At 41.9% G+C, this 20,713-nt stretch overlaps 1 pseudogene across 1 annotated transcript in view; it reads left to right on the top strand.

Annotated features, from left to right (window-relative positions):
• Positions 1-70: 70 nt before the first annotated feature.
• The window catches only part of LOC310990825 (potassium voltage-gated channel subfamily KQT member 5-like), a 161,050-nt pseudogene continuing 140,407 nt past the window's right edge, over positions 71-20,713 (top strand). The window contains exon 1 of the transcript in view: positions 71-444. The product of the transcript in view is annotated as a potassium voltage-gated channel subfamily KQT member 5-like (transcript). The remainder of the gene's footprint in view (positions 445-20,713) is intronic.

Genomic DNA, 20,713 nt, shown 5'->3' with positions numbered 1-20,713 from the left:
GCACGGGACGGGACACACGCATGCTTGAAGAGACCGACGCGCAGCACTTGATGCCCGCTTCTGTGATGCCATGCCCCGGAACCACAGCGGCGACGAAGGCGGCGGCGGCGGCACCGGGCTCTGGATGAGGACATCGCCGGGGCACCGCGCCGAGGGTTACGGCTTGAAGGATGTGGAGTCCGGACGGAAGATGATGAACAACGCGGGAGACGGCTTGCTGTCAGCCTCCACCACCACCACCACCACCACCACCAGCAGCGCAGGTGCTGCCGGTTCCGAGAGCCTGAGGGGGAAGCAGGGGGCTCGGCTCAGCCTGCTGGGGAAGCCGCTCATATACAGCGCTCAGAGCGGCCGGAGAAACGTGCGCTACCGGCGGCTCCAGAACTACCTGTACAACGTGCTGGAGAGACCGAGAACCTGGGCGTTCATCTACCATGCGTTTGTGTAAGTTCATCTTTCATCAGTGTTATGTGAAGTTGCCCACCTGTTGATGCTGATCTGTCCCCTTATCTTTCACACACTAGCTCCATTTTCCTGAGCCCCCCCAACACAAATGTCTAGTTTATCTCCTGAGAACAGACCATGATAGCATCTGATTGAGTCTCACTTTTTTTTTTTTCACACATCACTTTGTCAGCCCTTGGACAGCATGTTTGACACTCTTGTGACTGGTGTGGGTGTTATGAATGCACACAGAGCTCATCATTAAAAATACACCTCTTTACCAGAGCCAGCTTCACAGCTGACTAAGAAAATCCCCTCTGTGCCGTTTGAATGAACCCTCTGAAATCCAGGTCCAGGTCTGTGACACACAGAGGCGTGCTGCTCCCCCTCTGCACATTATCTGTCTTGACAACAGAGCAGCAGTCTCTGTTTTGTCTGTGGAGCTGTAATCTAAGGTTTAACACACTCAGCTCTGAGGTTAGTGCAGTTGCAGCTTCACATGAACACGGTCTGTACTGTTGAAACCAGATCTCGGGTCCTGCTGGTCCCTGAAGGTCCACCACACTGCAGGAACATCTTTTGCTCTGTGTCGTTCTTGGCCTCACAACCAGCTGCGTTTAATTTCCCGCGTGCGACTCTTGTGGCATCACGACTGTTGAAGAGGAAGGAAGGAAGTTGAGACACACGCTGACTGTAGAGCACCATCTTTTTTTGGTGTGTGTGTCTGTGTGTGTGTCTGGGCAGTATGAGAGCTGCTGCACCTTTTATTTTTAAAGTGACCATATCAAATTGTGCACACAGGGCAACATTGCAGGATCCCTGATGACTTTCATGAGCCCATTTGTTCTATGTCCAGCAGTCGGTAATATTAAATGTATGATGTTAGTGTGACACACTGGGGACAGAAAGTAAAGGGGTTCCAACGTGCAGTGCAGTCAGAGCTGCTTCTGTCAGTACTGTGCATCATTTTTAATCAACAGAGCCACTAAATGGAGAAAGAATAACTTGTTGTCAGTGATCAGCACTGATAAGAAAGTTTGTTGTTTGTCTGTGGTGCAGATTTGCATATCAGGGTGTATGGACTGAGTAACATAGTCTCCAGAAAGTACATCAGCTGGTTTGAATTGATTGTTGCTACAGAAATGTGCTCATCTCATCAGGCGGTGTTCTTCCAATCAGGAAAAACTCCAATGTAATCATTAGATGCAAACAGGACCGTCTGCTCAGTCAGGGTCCATCTGACAAACAGTCCTTGTGTTCAAACTGCAGTCTTACCTGGAGATGTAATATCCTGTATTTAGAATGACATTATTGTTAAGTGTAAAAAAAACAACTTTAAAATGACCTTGGAATGCAGCTAACAATTATTTCCATTAATCGATTAGTTGTTTGGTCAATAAAATGTTAAAAAATGTTGAAAAATGTCAATTAATGTTTCCCAAACCACAAGATGACGTCCTCAAATGTCTCGTTTTGTCCACAAACCAAAGAGAGACTCAGTTTATTGTCATAAAGGAACAAAGAAACCAGAAATATTCACATTTAAGAAGCTGAAATCAGAGAATTTTGACTTTTATTCTTGAAAAAACTACCCAAACCGATTTATTTGATTATCAAAATAGTTGACAGTTAATTTAATAGTCGATAACGGTTTGATTAATTGTTTAATTGTTACGGCTCTAGACCTTTTATAGCCTGTCCTATCTGAATCCTTACAGAGAAGAACTACATTCATTGTGTTGTGTGAGTGTTTCAGTTAATGAGGCCTGTCCAGACTTTGTGATGTGATGTCGGGGACCACCATGGGAGCCTTCCTGTATTCCTTTTGGAGCTATGATTTGAAATAGAGGAGCTGCTGTTTGGTCTGTTGCACTTTTGCTAAAAGTTGGACTCCAAAATGTTAATTTACCTCAGCCTATCTTCTGAAAGTGTTGACTCACACACCCACACCCACAAGGATCCGAGGACTCGGGGCTCTCTCTTCACATGAGCGCTCATGAGCGTCAGGAACACACAGTCGGGTGGCCGGGGAAGTTGGTGAATGATTTTCTTTCATCCCCGTGGCAGCGAGCCTGAGCTGGAGAAATGCAGACGCCGGATTCTCTCGAGCCCTTTGATGATGAATGTTGCTATGATGGTCGGCGGCCTTGAAAGTTGTTCTGTTCTGCTGATAGGACAATTGTTGCAGCTGAGAGCCTGTCACTGTCACTTTTTTTTTAACCTATGAAATAAGTGCTGTATGACCAGCTAACACCAGAGTTAGTAGTGATCGTCCTCCACATGGACAGCCTGAGTCCTTCAGTGGCTCGGAGTGAGATTTTGCCTTTTCATTTTAACCACACAATGCTTTATGGTTGAAATGTGTTTTTAAAAGAAAGACCTTGAGTGTGGTACTGTAGGCCTCTTGATGCCTTCAGGTGGGTACGTCCTGCTTCGCTTTGCTACAGGCTGGTCCAAGTTACTGTAGAAAAAACATTAAGTCCCTAAATACCAACTGATACTTGACACCAGAATGTCCCCGAGGCAAATATCAACTTGAGTTCACATCATCTCGGTTACAAAAGAATGGGATGTTATGTTGTTCTTTCCCACTGTTCTGAACCAACTGTATCTTTTTAAAGACACTGTATCTTTTTTTTAAACAATATATTTATCAACATTTTTCTTACATACAAATACACTTGTATTCATATACTACATGTAGACTAGTTATATCAAATATGTAGACCGGTGCCTCATTAATAGGGTCCTATGATTTCCGCAATCACGGACAGAATCGCAGAATTGGCCAATCAAAACGGAATCTATTTTTAACGCGGAATTGGACATAATTTGACTGAAATGCTGTTTTCGTGTGGAAGAGGAACGTACTGTATGTCTGTGGAAAATTACACAGAGGGAAGCAAATCTCAAACCCCCAAAATGTTACTCTAAGTACTTATAATGCAGTGTTATGTTGCATCATGCAGTATTTGTTCGTAAAGGTATGGAGGAAAAGTGTTGTTTGTTTGTTACCTCAATAAATTTAAAGTAATTTCTATTAAAGTTTGACATTTTAGTCATTGACATTAAAACACACTCTTTTTGGTAGTAAAATAAGAGTAAAAGGTAAAAAAAACAAACTGAATTCCAAAAAGTTATATCACAAACATCCACTTCTCAGCCATAAAACATTTTCTGCATAATTGAATGACTTGATATAATTGTGGGTATTTGAACTCATTAATTCTGTTATAAGATTTATTTAACTGGCTACTTATTCCTCTTCTTCGTCATTTGCTAGATCAATACCATTAACAAACACATTAAACGGTTCCTATATCTTTTCAAACATATCCTGCCTTCCTTTTCGTGTGTACGTCACTCTCTCCAAAGGAAAAGTTGTGAGCATTTGCCTCACCCAATAACACTTGACCACACTGTAGTTTTCTTCTTCTTTTTTTTTATTGATCATTGTATTGGTGAGTGGATAGCTGATGATTAGCAGGATACATTCAGTGCTGTGCAGCCTTAATCACAGTAGTGATTTCTGAAAATGAAAATCTTTATACTCTGGAAAATGCTATGTAAGCTGCTGCATGGTTTTATGTGTATTATAATCCCATCTGATGCTTCACTGACTGGTGTTGTGTCTTAACCCGGATGCTGTTTGCCATCCACCTGCAAAACACTTGTATCACAGTGGTTGCAACTCCACAGAGAAGTTTGGGGTCCTTCAGTTTGTTTAGTTTGACAACAGGCAGACTGACTGTGACTGTGCAGCTTTCAGCAATTAAAGAGCCGGGCGTCTTTCTCAGGTTTTAGTGAAGACCAAAACAAAACATGAGACATGAGCAGCACTGAGCGCTGAATCTGTTGGGTTGGATGGAAACATGAATCAAGGGCTGTTGGAAATGTAAATTACCAACTGCTGTCTAAAACCAACGCCAACTTCATCAGCATAATATCAGCCTGAGAAGTGATAACACGTCAGTTTCATCCCCGTCTGCTAGAAATGATATTTGTATTGTTAAGTGCAACTGCAAATTCTAACTGCACTGAGGTTATGTTGTTTATTAATCAAACAAGTAGGGCTGTCATGATCATGACATTTTAGTTGATGATTAATTGCCATACATATAATTGCGATTTTCTGGTCATTTCTTGCCACTATTTTAGTATAAGCCCAAATAATACACATACGTACACACAGCCATTTATTGGCTTTGCAACTAAATCCATGATGCACATTTCAATAGATGCTCATTGAAATGCGGTCGTCTAATATTAGAAGTTCCTCCAGATAAACAGTTTGTGGCTCCACCCGTGTCATTACAGTAAATCATAGCAGAAGAAGGGGGCGCAACGTGATGATGTCATTTAAAAGAGGACCAGACAAGACAACATGGAAATAGTTTCTGCTAAATGATGGCGGTCAGCTCAAATTATTGCGGTCAGGTGATAATTGTAATAATTTCTGACAGGCCAAGTAACAAGGATATGATGTTTATGGTTAAAGGGATAGTTCAACATTTTAGCGTTGTTTTCGAGGCAGATGCAGAGACTGCTTGCTGAAAAACTGCCCCTGAAGGCAACGCGCATCAGCTGTTTTGCAAAACAACTCTGTCTCATAACATTCCGTTGTTATCTCATAGCGTGGTGAATGTGCAGGTCACAACTTGTCCACCAGAGCGTTTTGGAGTTGTTGGATTGTGTATTTGATGAGTTTGATGAGGGAGCGTAGCTCTGAGCAGTTTGTGGCTCTGCTCCACCGTTCTAAAAACAGCTTGCACCGACAATTAAAGGTAATGAACCTACTGCTATGACTATAGGGATTATGGCAATGGGCCAATTTGCCAAAATGTTGAACTATCCCTTTAACATTGATGCAGACCATGATCAACCTGATGAGTTTAGGAAATAATCTGTACTTAAAACAAAGTGCTGTTATTAATGGACATGGCAGTTGTACACAGTAGCCCGGCCATACATCTCAACATGGCCGTCTGTGAACGTGACTCAGCCGGTGGTAACTGTGTAGTTGTAGACAGTATGAAGGTCATTGTAGGAGATGGTGTTGTACTGTTGTTGTGGACCCAGCTGACTGTGGCAGAAGAAGATTCATTCATATTATTGAAATATCAATGCTGCTTTAAACAGTGACTGTAAACCAAGACTTATAGAGCACATTAATATCGTGTCAGTGTTTTTGCTGTGTATAATCCATCTAGAGGCTGATATTCCAGCTACACACTGGGCCATAATGAACACAAATGAAGAAAACATCATATTCATTTATATGTTTAGATAGATGTTTTAAAGACATTGTTTCACATTACTAAAAAACAGAACACATTCAATTCTGTTTGTGCCTCTTCACATGTGACCCTCTCTTCATCAACAGCATTTATTAACTGTATCTTATAAATCAGTATTGAGATTTTTCTGCTGTGGAAAAAAAACATTTCATCTAGTAAAAATGCAATAATGTTACATGTCTTACTGTGTGTGTGTGTGTGTGTGTGTGTGTGTGTGTGTCCATGCTGCCTCATGAGGATCAGTGTGTTTGGTTCTAATTTAGCCAAGCTGTTCTGCTTGAACAGCTGTAACACTGTTTAGATAACTCACAGAGGTTCAATTTCATCATCCACTGATTTCAGACAGCAAAAAAAAAAAACCAACCTCTTCCTTATCTGCCTGTGTGTCTGATCCGACACATTAGGAGCAGGTCAGAGGAGTAAACGCGCTTACGCGAACCTGCCCTCAAAACATCCAGCTATCATCTGTTTGACGAGCCCACGCAGCATCGCCACATCACGCTCAGAACGATGTTTCACCTTCAGCTGATCCACTGTCTAACACACACACACACACACACACACACACACACACACACACACACACACACACACACACACACACACACACACACACACACACACACACACACACACACACACACACACACACACACACACACACACACACACACACACACATACACACACGCCTCCAGGTGAAGTTCTGTTGTAAAGTTTGAATTGTTAATGAAGAAGTCAGGCATCAGTGTCAATTTCATCTCATTATCTGTACAGTATAACCAAGTTTAGATTTTCAAAAGAAAAGCCAATGGTGAAGTCTCTGGGAGGTTGGAGTTGTTCTGATATAAATACTAGACTACCAGAAATGCCTCCAGCTCTGTCTGAAATGTATGACTTATGTCCTATATATATATGACTACATGATATATAAGAAACTTTATAGTTTCACTTTCAAACTGCCGTTTTCCCAGAATACCTTTTTGTCAGAGAATTTACACCACTCACCACTCCCTCTGTTGTCCACTGCAGTGCTGTCTGAATTGAGGATAAGTATGCCCCAATCATGTAGTGGACTCTTTGTACCCTCAAATCAAATCCATCAGTCAATTAATCACATTTTATTTATATATCATTTTTCAAGCACATCAAATGCAGTTTAAAGTTTTGAACAACAAAAACAGCACAATCAAAAAGGACTTGGAAGAGCAATGGACACTGCACCATGAAACATGAGTAGTTAAAATGATAAAATATCAAGAATAGAAATAGAAACAGTGAAATAATGATAAAAATGAATAAAAACATCAATAAATGAATGAAGCAATAAATGAAAGAAATAATCTCAAGAATAAAAGATAGAAACGATCAATCAGTAAAAATGCCGATAAAGATAATAGAGTAACTAGAATCTTAGTAAGACACTACATAAAAGCCAGACTGCAAAGACCATCACACACTGAACTTTAGCTGAAAGGAACTTTTTCTGACTCTGACCAAATATTCCTCAGAGAGTTCATCCCAGCTGTTTTCAGAAGTTCCAACAAATGTGTGTTGCACTTGTAGTTTGCTTTGCTTTCACCTCCTGTCCGTTTCCCACAAACAGAGCAGCTCCATGGAGTTCAGGTCTGAGGACTTCATCATGTGAAGTCCTGTTATCCTCCAGTAGGATGAACCTCTGACCAACTGGTCCGTTTCCTGTCTCGCTCTGACCATTCTGACTGCAGCAGCAGCAGTCAGTATAGCAACCACTTCCTGCACCACATGACAACACAGGCCGTTGTGTGTTCCAACACCGTCTCTGTACATACAGTACAGTCATCCATCGCTGCCTGAACGTTGTTACTTCTCTAGAAGGGTCTGTTTTCTATTAAATTTAATGTAAAGTTTTTTGTGACTTTTTATGACTTATTTTTTTCCTGGGCAGTTTGTACCATTTCAGGTTCTTCCCTGGACTTGAGCTGCTTAAATCTTCATAAAAAAAATGGAAAAATGTTTTTTTTTTTTCTCAACTTTGGGGCTATAGTGTATATTTTTATCCCTTCTCTATGTGTGACAGTAGCAGCACTGAGCCAGTCTTTGTGCTGAGCTGAGTTGCCCCTGGGGTCCGGCCTGCCCTCCTTCCTGCTCACACACACACACACACACACACACACACACACACACACACACACACACACACACACACACACACACACACACACACACACACACACACACACACACACACACACACACAGAGACATACACAGTGCTGCCATTCATCTCACCTCTGGATTAACAAGCTCTTATCCTTGAAAGTATGTTCAGGGGGCAGGGAGGTGTGGAGGGGAAAGGGTACCGTGTTCCCTCACCTCAGGTTTTCGGAGCTGGCACGCTGAACAATCGAGGGGGGGGCGGCGGGTTAAAGGGATATTTTAACATTTTAGCAAATTATCCTATTACTGTAATCTCTATAGTCTTTGGAGTAGGTTTGTAGGTTTGATCGGCGGAGCAGAGACGTGAGCTGCTCAGCTAATGTAACAGAGACTCAAGGTATTTCTACGTTTCCCTCATCAAACTAAATATACAATCCAATAACCCCAAAACACAATTGTGGACAAGTTGTGACCTGCACATTCACCACGCTATGAATAATAACGTACATGTATAATTATGTAACATTACAACACTGAGTAAATATTCAGAACTACTTGCATTTTTTAAGTCACTCTGCCAAGCAGCCGTGTCTGGAATGTAGTTCCGGCTATGCATTTGCCTCAAAAACAACTCTGTCTCGTAACTTTCCGTTATTATCTCATAATGTGCAGGTCACAACTTGTCCACAAGAGCGTCTATAATTATGGGATTGTGAATTTGATGAGTTTGATGAGGGAAAAGCGGAAATATCGTGCGCCGTGGCGTGTAGAGCTCACGTCTCTGCTCCGCTGATCTAAAAACAGCTTGCACAATTAAAGGTAATGAAACTACTGCTAAAACTATAGGGATTATGGAAATAGTCCAATTTGCCAAAATGTGGAAATGTCCCTTCAAACAGACTGTCCCAGCACAGTTGTGTGTTTTATTTTGAGCTATCCTATATACAGCCTTGCCTCTGTACTGTAACTACCTGTTTTTTTTTCTGTAAAACCTCACTTTCTCTTTGAGAGCTTTTGCTTTCTGTCTGTGCGCTGTACAGTAAATTCATCTTCACAATAGTTCTCAACCTGTGTGACACACACAGCGTGGCCCTCCGTCACCCTTTTCTGAGTTTATGATTCAATGGAAAGAAGCTTCTTGTAAACAGTGAGAGCAAAGTGCTGTAAACAGTGGTGACCTGTTTGCTTCAGTGCAGGGTGTAAAAGAAGGAAGGGGCTGGTCTGATCAGCGCCGGCCCGTGACAGAAAGCAGAGGTGTGATGTCTTCGACCTGATGGTGGTTAACGCTGTGTGAGTGCGGGGACAAGAGCTGTGCACGTACTCGTGCGCGTCGCCGTAAATTTGCCTTTGTGACGGCTTAACGAGAAGTGAAAGTCTGACGCTGACAGTTAAGATCAGCTAAAGTGCATGTGATATAAACGGTTTCTTGGGTAGAGGATTGTGCGTTTGATTGTGGTTTTGTGATGCTTCCTCATGTCATCATGTGTTTGGCTGAGTTTTGAAGTAGTTTTAGTAGTGCAGCCCTTTGTTTGGTCATTTTATGCCTTTATTTTGGTAGGACAGCTGAACTGACACAGGAAATGGGGAGAGAGAGGGACACAAAGGGCTGCCTGCCGGGTGGAATTGAACCTGGGGACACTGCAGCCAGGACTATAGCTGCTGTTTATGGGGTGTTCAAAGCATATAAATATTAGGGCTGGGACGATATGCTTTTCTCCCGATTCAATTCTTCTACGATTTTTTGGATGGCGATTCGATTTAAATTGCCGATTCTCTCGATTTTTAGTCTGCACTTTTAACATTTATCTGCACACAAATACTGTAGGAGCCTATAAATGAACATACTCCATTATAAAGTGAACTTAAACCCTTTTCAAAACCTGTACTCTCTGTATGTAAAAAAGGCTAACAAATGCACATTGCATAAAATTAAAAAAAATTTTTTTTCGAAAAAAAAGAAATTCAAAAAAAAACAAAAATCGATTTTTGAAAAAAAAAAATCGATTTAAAAACCGTCAAAAAAGACATTGCGATATTTATGTGAATCGATTTTTTTCTCCCACCCCTAATAAATATGCAAATATAAAGAGAAATGACTCATTTGAATGTAACTCTCTCTTTCTAGTCATGGCTTCAAGATGCTCCCATGTCCAACAGCATCAGTTGGTGCAACAACACCCATCTCAGCCAGAACGTGACAATTAAACAAAAAAATTAGCCTGAAGCATCAAGTTGATGTCACTGTGTGAAATCATGGATGTTTAAATGAAAGTTGAGCTTATATAAGACGGCTGTGTTCATAAATAATGAGCATGATAATGCTGTTGGTTGTGTCAGTGGTATTATTAATGCATCAAACTGCTGAAGGCATGCTGTCTCTGCCCCAGTGCAAGTTGAACTACGGGCCACTGGGTAAATTTGATCATCCGACTTTAACTCAAAATATGTTTTCATGTGATTCAGTCCTGATAATGGTAACAAACACTTTACAAGAGGACGACTAAGGTACTCTTGAGGTACAGTCAAAAGCCTTTATTGGAAGTGGATACATAGTAAAACGATTTTTAAAAAAAAACTGCACATAGCCGTCATCAGGGTGACAAATCAGTGATGAGACACAGGTGAAGCCTTTTAAGATAATCAGAGGAAGTGACATCATAGCTCCTGGAGAAACAGGATGGGGAGAAAAAGAAAGAAAGAAAGAAAACAGCGAAACACTAAATACTTGACAACAAGCAGCAGGATATACAATTTTCTTTCAAATTTCTTTTTATTGAGTTTTCCTTGGATGCATTTCAACAGTGAATGTCAGGGCACAAGGGATTCAATCCAACACTTCAAAAAATAAATACATAAAATAAATAAATCTGTAAATATCAAAGTAAAAACAATGCCAAGATCATACAGAATCAAATCATACCAGAACAATGCAAGTTAAATAAAATAATGCTGCCTTCATGTGCTATGGTACAGATGGTATTTTCCACTTGTGACCTGGTATTTACCAGTGCGTTGTGTTCATGTGCTTTTGTTGTTGTACAGAGAAAATAAAGATGGTGGACACACAGATTCAGACTTGTTACTTGGGTAAAATCATAGATATACACGTGCGACATCTACATGTATGGGGTAAAACAATCTTGGATTGCCTAGTTCATCTCTTACAGCAAGAAGATGAATTTTCAACACTCAAACGGTAAATATTAATATTCATGGAGATTTAGCACTGGCTATTTGGCTAGCTTTTTAAAAGCGTTTTTTACATGCACGCATACATAAAGTGAATAGCTGCTAACTGTTTTCTAAAGGCTTGCCTTGCTTACCATTAACAAATCTTGCGATGCTCGCCGCCATGTTGAAAAAGTCAAAGGTTATTCTCATCTCGGCAACTCGGGCATCAAAAAATTCTACGAGCCCAGTGGAAAATACCACATGAGATGGTGTTCATGTGTACTTTTCAAGTCGTCTTTTGGTATTTACCATAATTACCATAGCACATGAAGGCAGCATAACCATATGAAAGAAATAGAAAAAAAGAAAATGAAATAAAAGTAAAACAAACAAACTGGCCATAAGGGGACAGGGAGTACTAGTTTTTTCAAATATTTTAGATAATAAATCAAAGAAAGAGGACCAGAATCGATCTAGTTCAGGGCAACCCCAGAACATATGGTATAAAGTCGCAGGAAGCATTTTAGGATATACAATTTTTACAGAAAAGGAGAATAATCAATTTCGTCATTGAGTCCTGGACGTGTCATCGTCTTCAGTTTGAAAAAAGTTTGATGTTTTTTTTTCACTAATCCTTCAAAAGAAGCACTCCTTAAACATTTTTCAATGTCCCCTACCTGGGGTCATTTTCTTTTTCTCCTGCATGAATGGTAAATGATGGAGCAGCCAGTTTTCCAGCAAAGCAGTATAAATATATAAAGTGTGTCCAAGCAAATTTCCGTCGGTAGGATTTCATGATATATTACATAATATTTTATTGAAAACTGATCTAATTAATCACTAAATGACAAGGCGTGCCTAATAAAGTGGCTGCTGAGTGTATGTAAATCACTGTGTCTGTTTGAAGACAATGACAGCTGAGAGGCCCTGCCTGCTCTGGGTATCATGTTCCTGCGCTCAGAGGGAGTTCCCCTTGTTCTGTTTTCAGAGATGAGCTCACTGTAAACATAAGGCCTAACAGGGAACACTCATGCATACACTGCATTGAGTGTTTTGTGTGTTACAGTATAGAGACAGAAGAGACATGATTTATCTCAGCAGCACCTGTTAGAAGACCTCCCACAGCGAGCACCGGCACGGCTCAGTTTCCACAACATGGTACCAGCTGGACTCCACTTGCACTTTTTGTGTTTCCATTAGGTGAAAGCATCTGGAATCTGGTACCTGGTTCTACTTTTATACTACTACTTAGGCCACGGCTCCAAAACAGGTAAAGATGTACTGAAAGGTGGAAACACTGCAGACCATTGATTGGTGGAGAATCTTCATTACACCATCAGTGTGCGACGTGCACAAATATCCTGCAACGTCTAAAAGCTGTTTTAATTCTTGCTGTAGCACTATTAATGTGTCACTTTTATTAAACGCTCACATTTTAAAGTGAGAAATGAACCGTTTAGATCCCAACATGTGGTTAGTTTATCCACATAAACCAACCGGTCAACCTGTGTTGTCTTCCTGGGAATAAAGCGATCTGAAGAAGTTACCTGTAGCTCTCTGGAGGTTAATGTCTGGCGGATATAATTTCTTTTGGAATATAAATGTTGGTCTCAGCCACATGAGTTTGTCTGAATGTAAAGCGAAGCTTCATGTTTGTACTGGACAGAACAGCAGCATTGCCTCTGGGCTTTGTATGTACACAAATCACCACATTTCAATAAATAAATGTTTTAATTAAAACATCCTGATCAGTCCATATCATATAATCTACCATATGGTGCATCTTAATAAATTAGAATATCATGCAAAGGTTTATTTATGTCAGGAATTCAATTCAAAAAGAGAATTATATAGATCCATTCCACACAGAATTAAACATTTCATGTCTTTATTTATTTTTTTAATTGTGATGATTATGGCTAATGAAGACCTATCTCAAGAAAAGAAAATATTACAAAAAAAAAACAATTGAAGTTTTAAAGTATGGTCATTCTTTGGGGCTATTTGTCTTCAACTACTGAAAATGGACTTTTCCACGATACCCCTCCACCTGTAGCAGTCTATACTGTCTACATTAAGGCGCTACTATCATGGAACGGCAGCAACCTCCAGAATGTTACCAAAACTGAGTCGAGTCGACACGAGCTGGTACCATGCGGTGGAAATGTGGCTTTACTGTCACTACTGGTTGGCTTCTCACCCCCTCTGAACCCCATCACACACACAGCTCATCACCCTGGCAGGAACCTCTTGCTCACAGCTGGGAAGTGGTGGGAGGGTGGGTGGGTGGGGGGGTTTCCACCTGGTTGCCCCTTTAGTCTCACTCTCTGATGAGGAGATGGCTGATCAGCCCAACCAGTCATTTCACAGGTCAAAGCACCGAGTGAGTGAGTCAGTGTGACAAAAGCCTCTTCTTTCTCCTCTGCCCCCCCCCACCCCCCTCCCCTCATCATATGTGCTGTAATATCTCCAGTGATTTCATGTGATTCTCCTCTAGTCCTCTCATCACTTCTTCTCTGTTCCTTGAAGAAAAAGCTCATCTCCCGGCTCTCCAGTGGCATTACCTCCCAATGACCTCTATACCATCAGCTGTGAGTGGTGTAAAAGTGTTGAATGTACATCCCTTCATCGCCTCCTCCCACTTATATCCTGCCCTCGTCTCTCTCCCTCTCTCCCCCGTGGTCGGTGCAGACAGCGCTGCTTGGTTGCATATCTGTCATCATTGTGCCTGCGTTAGCGCTGACGCTGGAGGGAAGAGGAGCGAGTGCCGCCTCTCACAGCTCTGCCTCTTTTTTTCTTTTTCTTTTTTTTTTACCCTATTTTGTCTCAGTCATTACAGGATTTTTGAGCAGTTTCCCGTCGCCATAGCAACTGATGCTGCCTTTCCTCCAAGCCCCGATCAACTAACACACGGGCGGGTTTTTTTTTTCCCCGCGAGCAAAAACAAAAATAAGTCAGAGTGAGGCGAGCGCTCCTGGCTGCTGGTTGCTTTTCACACAGCGTGGCCTCCACTCTCCACGCTGCTGCTGCTGCTGTGGCCAGCAGTTAGTCATGGCTGATGGAAGCCACTGCTACCACGCTGTATTTAGGCACGCAGCATTTACTGTGGGGCTGTTCTCTCCCTGTGGGAATAACACAGCTAACCCTTCATACTGTCACAATCTGATCCCACTCTACCTAATACACATTTTAGTTACACAATTTCCTTCCCTATCATTAGGGACCTATAAAATCCGTTTTGTTATTTCCGTTTTAATTTTTTGGAATTCTGTTTTTTTTTTTTAAACCTTTCACTCTTATTTTATTACCAAAAAGAGTGTGTTTTTAATGTTAAAGGGACATTGTGTAACTTCTCCTGTTATCTATTCACGAAAATCGATTATTTTGTTCAAAAGTATGTTTTTCATTAATCAGTAACCCCCCCCCATCATCAAAGTGAAGTGTTCCTTTCAGCTCTGAATGAGCCGTTCATATCATTCATATCTCCATGGAGCGGGTAAGCTCGGTGCTGCTGCCATGTGGTGTCTCCATGTTTTTACGTTCAGTGGCAGCGTGACGGTAGGTAACCACGGAAACTCAGCGGAGACACCGGAGCTGTCGGCTCAGGTGGAGGTGGCGTCTGTGAAAAGTCACCGCGGTAACGCAGTGAGGAGGAATGGAGCGTTACACTGATGCTGCATTCACCTGCAGTCGGGCAGACGGCCGTCGGTAACAAACCAGATGTCATTTTAGTCACAGAAGTCCAGAGAAAGCCGGTAAAACGTGGGTCAGGTAAACAATACCACATCGCCATGACAACATATTGTCACGTGTATTGTTTTGCCTCGTGCTGACAGACCACTTGTTTACATAGAGGCTTGTTTATGCCGTTACCTGCAGCGGCTGTCGTCCGTCTGCCGTCTGCCCAATTTCACGTGAATGCAGCATGAAAAATACGACTGAGTTGCTTGTGATGTACAACCACAACGCTAGATGGGAGTAATTCCTACACAATGTACCTTTAATGACTAAAATGTACACACACATTTAGAAATTACTTCAAATTTATTGAGGTAACAAACAACACTTCCTCCATACCTTATGAACAAATACTGCATGATGCAACATAACACTACACTGTAAGCACTGCACTGAGTGCCAACAAAATATTAATGCTTATGAGCTTTAAACTTTTTCCAGTAAAATAAATTATATTAAAGGTACCATCCCGGGCGGCTCATTTTGTGGCAAAAATATAAAAATCTGAGTATATCGGTTAAGTATTAGACAGTAATTGATGCTATTAGTGGTTTGACATATCAATGACGAAATTTGGTCATCTGTGTAAGGAGTAGGGACTAAAATTTGGCCGACCAATCAAATTAGTCTCAGACAACTTTGGTTGGATGGCCCGTCTGCCAGTCAACGTGCACGCTGTTCTGCGCATGGTGCAAGCACTTTGATTGTAGCTACACTTTTTCACAGCACATCACAGCCAGCCAGCCAGCAGCTAGAAAGCTAGGAATTCGTCATGGCACAGCTAAAGGACCAGCCGGATATCCGACCTCCAACTGCACCTCCTAGTCAACCACCACCCAAAAACCTAACACTTTTATTGAAAGTATGAAAGACCGTCAGAAGTTACTTGGCTCGTTTTCTCCCTCGGGATTGCTGAGGTCGCCCGGCAGATCAGCTCAGTGGAATGGCTGCTGCTGCTGCTGCTGCTGTGACAGCTGCCATGGTCCCTGTACTGGGGGCTCACACAGACTCTGCACTTCTCCCAAACAACGGAGCAAATTTCCTAACAAAGGTTATAAACTGACCACAGACTCTGGATTAAACTGTGACGTGTTAACGGTGCTAAAGCCAGAATTAAAACAGCTTTTAGCAGCTTTATTGGCTGTCGGTTGCCACAATGCTAATTTCTGTTAGCCCGTCTATGAGGTTTTGCATTATACGTTAGCATTAAGCTAGCGGGCTTTATGCTTAGTTGTGATACTGGCTGTGTGTGTTTTGAACGTTGTTTAAAACTATGTTGGTTTGATTGAACATCTTTGATGCTTAAATATATATATTACCGCTTAATACTCCTCTTTTATTTTATGTATGCTGCTATTTTTTATGCAGCTTTACTGTCGGTTGCCGCGGGCTAATTTCTGTTAGCCCGTCTATGAGGTTTTGCATTATACGTTAGCATTAAGCTAGCGGGCTTTATGCTCAATTGTGATACTGGCTGTGTGTGTTTTGAACGTTGTTTAAAACTATGTGGGTTTGATTGAACATCTTTGAAGCTTAAATATATATATTACCGCTTAATACTCCTCATTTATTTTATGTATGCTGCTATTTTTTATGCAGCGAACTGTCGGTTGCCGCGGGCTAATTTCTGTTAGCCCGTCTATGAGGTTTTGCATTATACGTTAGCATTATGCTAGCGGGCTTTATGCTTAGCTGTGATACTGGTTGTGTGTTTTGAACGTTGTTTAAAACTATGTGGGTTTGATCGAACATCTTTGATGCTTAAATATATTCCCACTTAAAAGCCGCGTTTCCACTACATGGTACCGGCTCGACTCGACTCGACTCGGCTCGGCTCTGGTACCAGGTACTATTCTAGAGAGCGTTTCCATTATAGGATAGTACCGGCTTTAGAGTAGCCGGTCGTCATAGCGACCGCGGCGCTTAACAAAATAAAACGAAACTATAAACAGGATTTTCCCCGTGGTTATGCCACATTTTTACCTTAATTAAAAAGCTCCGGAGTAATTTGATAGTTAACTACATGACTTGTGACTTGTTACAAGTGAGAGCGGAGGCTCTCTGCCTTCACCTGGCTTCTCACGGCTGAAAACGAACCTTGCAACATCCGTTACCTGGCCGCAGCCCCCCGGTGTCCCAGCTCTCCTCTCCTCTCCTCTCTGCTGCACCGCCACACAAACCAGCTCCGTAACTGTAAGCCTTTGTTTTTGACAGTTAAGACTTCATATACACATCGTAACATCCTATGTGTTATATAAAGTTATCCACCGCTCCGTATTGATTTTTCGCCGGCTTCGTTGTCAACAAACCCACATGGCCAGACGGGGAGAGGCGGGGCGGACAGCGACAGCGGAAAAGCGACCGGACTTGCATAGTTTGTTCATTTTAAAACATTTATTTATTGAAATGTGGTGAAATCTGATGACCCGCGGCCACCGGTGACGACTCTCTGACCACTCTCTGACCAATCAGCGGTCCGCAATGTTTACACGTCACATTTTAGTACCGCTTCAGCTGTTTTGGAACCGCGGCTGAGCAGGTACTAAAAAAATAGTACCGGGTACCAGATTCCAGGTACTTTTACGTAGTGGAAACGCAAAAAGGCCGAGTCGAGTCGAGTCGAGTCGAGCCGGTACCATGTAGTGGAAACGCGATATTGCTTTACTCCTCTTTTTATTTTATGTAGGTATTTTTACTGTAGGGCAGGCTAATCTTGACAAATAAAACCTTGAAGCAAAAAGATTTTGCCTTTTGTTTGAGAACTGGCATTTATGTACAGTAACAGTTGTAAATGTACCTTTGTACAATTTATTTTTTAATATTTTACCGTTCAAAAGCAAGCTCAGTGCTGTCTGTCCCATAGAAGAACATGACAGCGGCAGCCTGCTGTAGCTGCTCTGCGCTCTGCTTGTGGTGCAATACATACAACAGTCTCCGGCTGCAATGAACACGCGCTGGAGCCGAGCAATGGGGGCGTGGTTTTTGTGATTCCTGATTGGACGGAGGGGCGGGTGTGCAATTCGAAAAAGAAATCGTTAGTCCAGTAAATCCAGCTGCCCGGGATGGTACCTTTAATAAAATATTTCCTAGTTTTTCACAAGGCTTTTGAACAATAGGTGGTCATTGCATGGATTTATTATGCTTCATTTGGGGTTGTGCCACCCAGATTTGCTTACCTCTGTGCAATTCTCCCCAGACATACGTTTCTCTTCCACATGAAAACAGCTTTTCAGTCAAATCATGTGAAATTCTGCGTCATTCCGCGTTAAAAATAGATTCCATTTTAATTGGCCAGTTCCGCGATTGCGGAAATCATAGAACCCTACATCATTTCCACTACTATTCTGGGAGAAGGAGTGCGCTTTGGATATACAGGATGTAACTTTTTCTTCTCTTTTTATTTCCTAGGAAGTTTAACACATCACATTGTTGTTTTTTTTCCCAAGACTACATTTTGCTGATATTGCAGCAAATGTCAGAAGAGAGCCACACTATGAAAATGCCTCAGGAGAGACACTGTTGGTCCAAAAATAGTACCATGACGCCCGGTCCCTGTGTGACATAGGCTACACACTACACTGGTCATGATGTGATGGCTGGCTTCCACGCAAGGACAAAGGATTTACCAGCATCTACATTTACAGCCAGGGTGAGCGTACACGCTGGAGATGGGCGCTCCGAGAGGAAGTGGCAGCACATCAGGGAGATGCGCCACCGGGCCGCGCCCCGGGGAGTTTTTTCGCTTGGCACGAGCCCGATGATGCTGCAGTGTAGTGGGTGACGGGCTAGAAGCCCTTCTGACCTCCCTGTCTTTCCCACAGGGCCAGCGCTGCAGCTGGGTAGCCCGTCTGTCCCTCAGCTCCCCCCACTGCAGCGCAAAGAAAAAAAGAGACAGACACAGAGAATTGATACTGGGAGTGAAAACACAGAAAAAGAGGAAGGAGACTATTCGTAGCTTTATAGTTACTTTCCAGTTTGTTGTTGTATTGCTATAAATATTTAACTGTTGCACAAAAATGAAAACATGACTTAATCCCCACCAGAATTAGAACAAAACAATTAATCAAAACATAGTTGAAATCACAGTATGGTCAATTGTGCTATATTCCAAACTCAGGAGATGCATTTTTTTGTAAAGGCTATAAATCTAGAGGAACATATAGTTTGATGTAGATCAGAGCAAAAATCACAATTGTCATTTTTATTTTTTCTGTGAAAGCGTCATAAATTCTAACTAATCTTCACACATGTTGGAATTATTAATCACAATATTCTAATTGATTGAAACCTTTATATTTATTCAGCCGTCCAAAACAGCAACAGGTGAAAGGAGAAGACAGTCATACAAAAAGATAATTGGTTAAAGAAAGTTAATTAATAAAGTTAATAAAAAGATAAATAAATAATTCTATTTCTTTGTGTGCTCATATGGATCCAGACCTGTGTGTCCTCCTCTTCTGTTTCTTCTCAGTCATGTATAGTCCATGATTTGGATGTTTATACTCAAACAGAGTAAAGTGTTATATCAGCGCTACTCTGTTGTTCCCTGTGCATCAAAGTGGCTCAGGGCGGGCAGCAACCTTGACGTGGACGGGTGCGAGCGGCGAGCCTGTGCACAGCTCTCCTGTCTGGGGATATAAAAAGGTCAGTGTGGATGGAAAACCTCACTCAAGGTAAAGTTTTGTGCAACCAAAACTAATGGCCAGAAGCAGCATTAGATGAAGCTGCAGAGACTGATCACAAAGACCTTGGCTATCTTGTCATATACTCCCCATGGGTTAAAGAGACCCAGAGGAGTTTGCTTTTGGTTATAAAAAAGTCTCATATTAATGTGGATGAATCTACGTTACCCACACTTGTTAATGGCTCAATTTTCGAAAAATGTATCGTTTTGTCTTCGCCGTTTATGGTCAGAACTACAACGGTATCTGATCGTCTTTGAACCTCCAACTTTTATTCTTGATGAATGAAAACATTCTTGGCAAATGTTTTCGCTTTCGTCCATCTTGTGCCGGCCCAAGAATTTCACTGTGCGCGCGGAGGCTCATGGGAAATGTAGTGTGAAAACACTTTGCTTTCCAAAACTCCTCATAGTCCCTTTAAAGGGGACATGTTATGGAAATATCACTTTTTGAAGGCTCTTTAACATACTATATTGAGGTGTTTGTCTTAGAGTTCTCAACGGGCCTGAAAATTACAACCTGAACCGACCCGACCCGCGGGTTATTAAGCCCGGACCCGACGTAGCCCGACACACCAGCATTAATGGTTCAGTGGTTCTGCCAACAGCAGCACAAGATGCAGAGTGGGAGACTCACACATGAACAAACAACAATTTACACCAGGAATGTGTTTTTATGAGAGAGAAAAAAGGAAGCCCGAGGTCCGACCCGACCCAAGTCACTTTCATATTTTTTCTACCCGAACCCGGTCCGAACCCATGGGTCCTGTTGGGTTTGTCGGGCTGGCCCAAACTCTAGTTTGTCTTGCCTTCCGGCCCCCAAAATGTGAGAATTGACAAAAAAATTCTGTAATGTTCAGGCTCCCTAGGTTGAAATCCATGTGGTTTTATCAGCTGTTCCCACAGTTGTCTTCCAGTGATGTAACTAGGATACGAATTTGCATAATACCACCCCTACCTGGTACCAGTAGAAGGGGCGTGGAAAGCAATAGTTCATTTGCATTTAAAGGGACAGGCACTGAAACCAGCCGTTCTGAACAGGGCTGTTTAGAGAGGATGAAAAGAGCTGTGATGTTTGATCCTTGGGGGATTTTGACCAAAGTATGTCACAGACATGTCTTTAAGACACCTGGGAACTATTTTAATTTGTGGAAAAGGGACATAATATGTCTCCTTTAAGAAAAGGTTTGATCGCTGTTTAATTACTCAACTCTTGCCTCACAATTAACTAAAGTAAATAGTTG

This window comes from Trachurus trachurus, assembly GCF_905171665.1.
Source record: "Trachurus trachurus genome assembly, chromosome: 1".
NCBI classification, from domain to species: Eukaryota; Metazoa; Chordata; class Actinopteri; order Carangiformes; family Carangidae; genus Trachurus; species Trachurus trachurus.
This window is presented reverse-complemented; position numbering and strand designations above follow the sequence as displayed.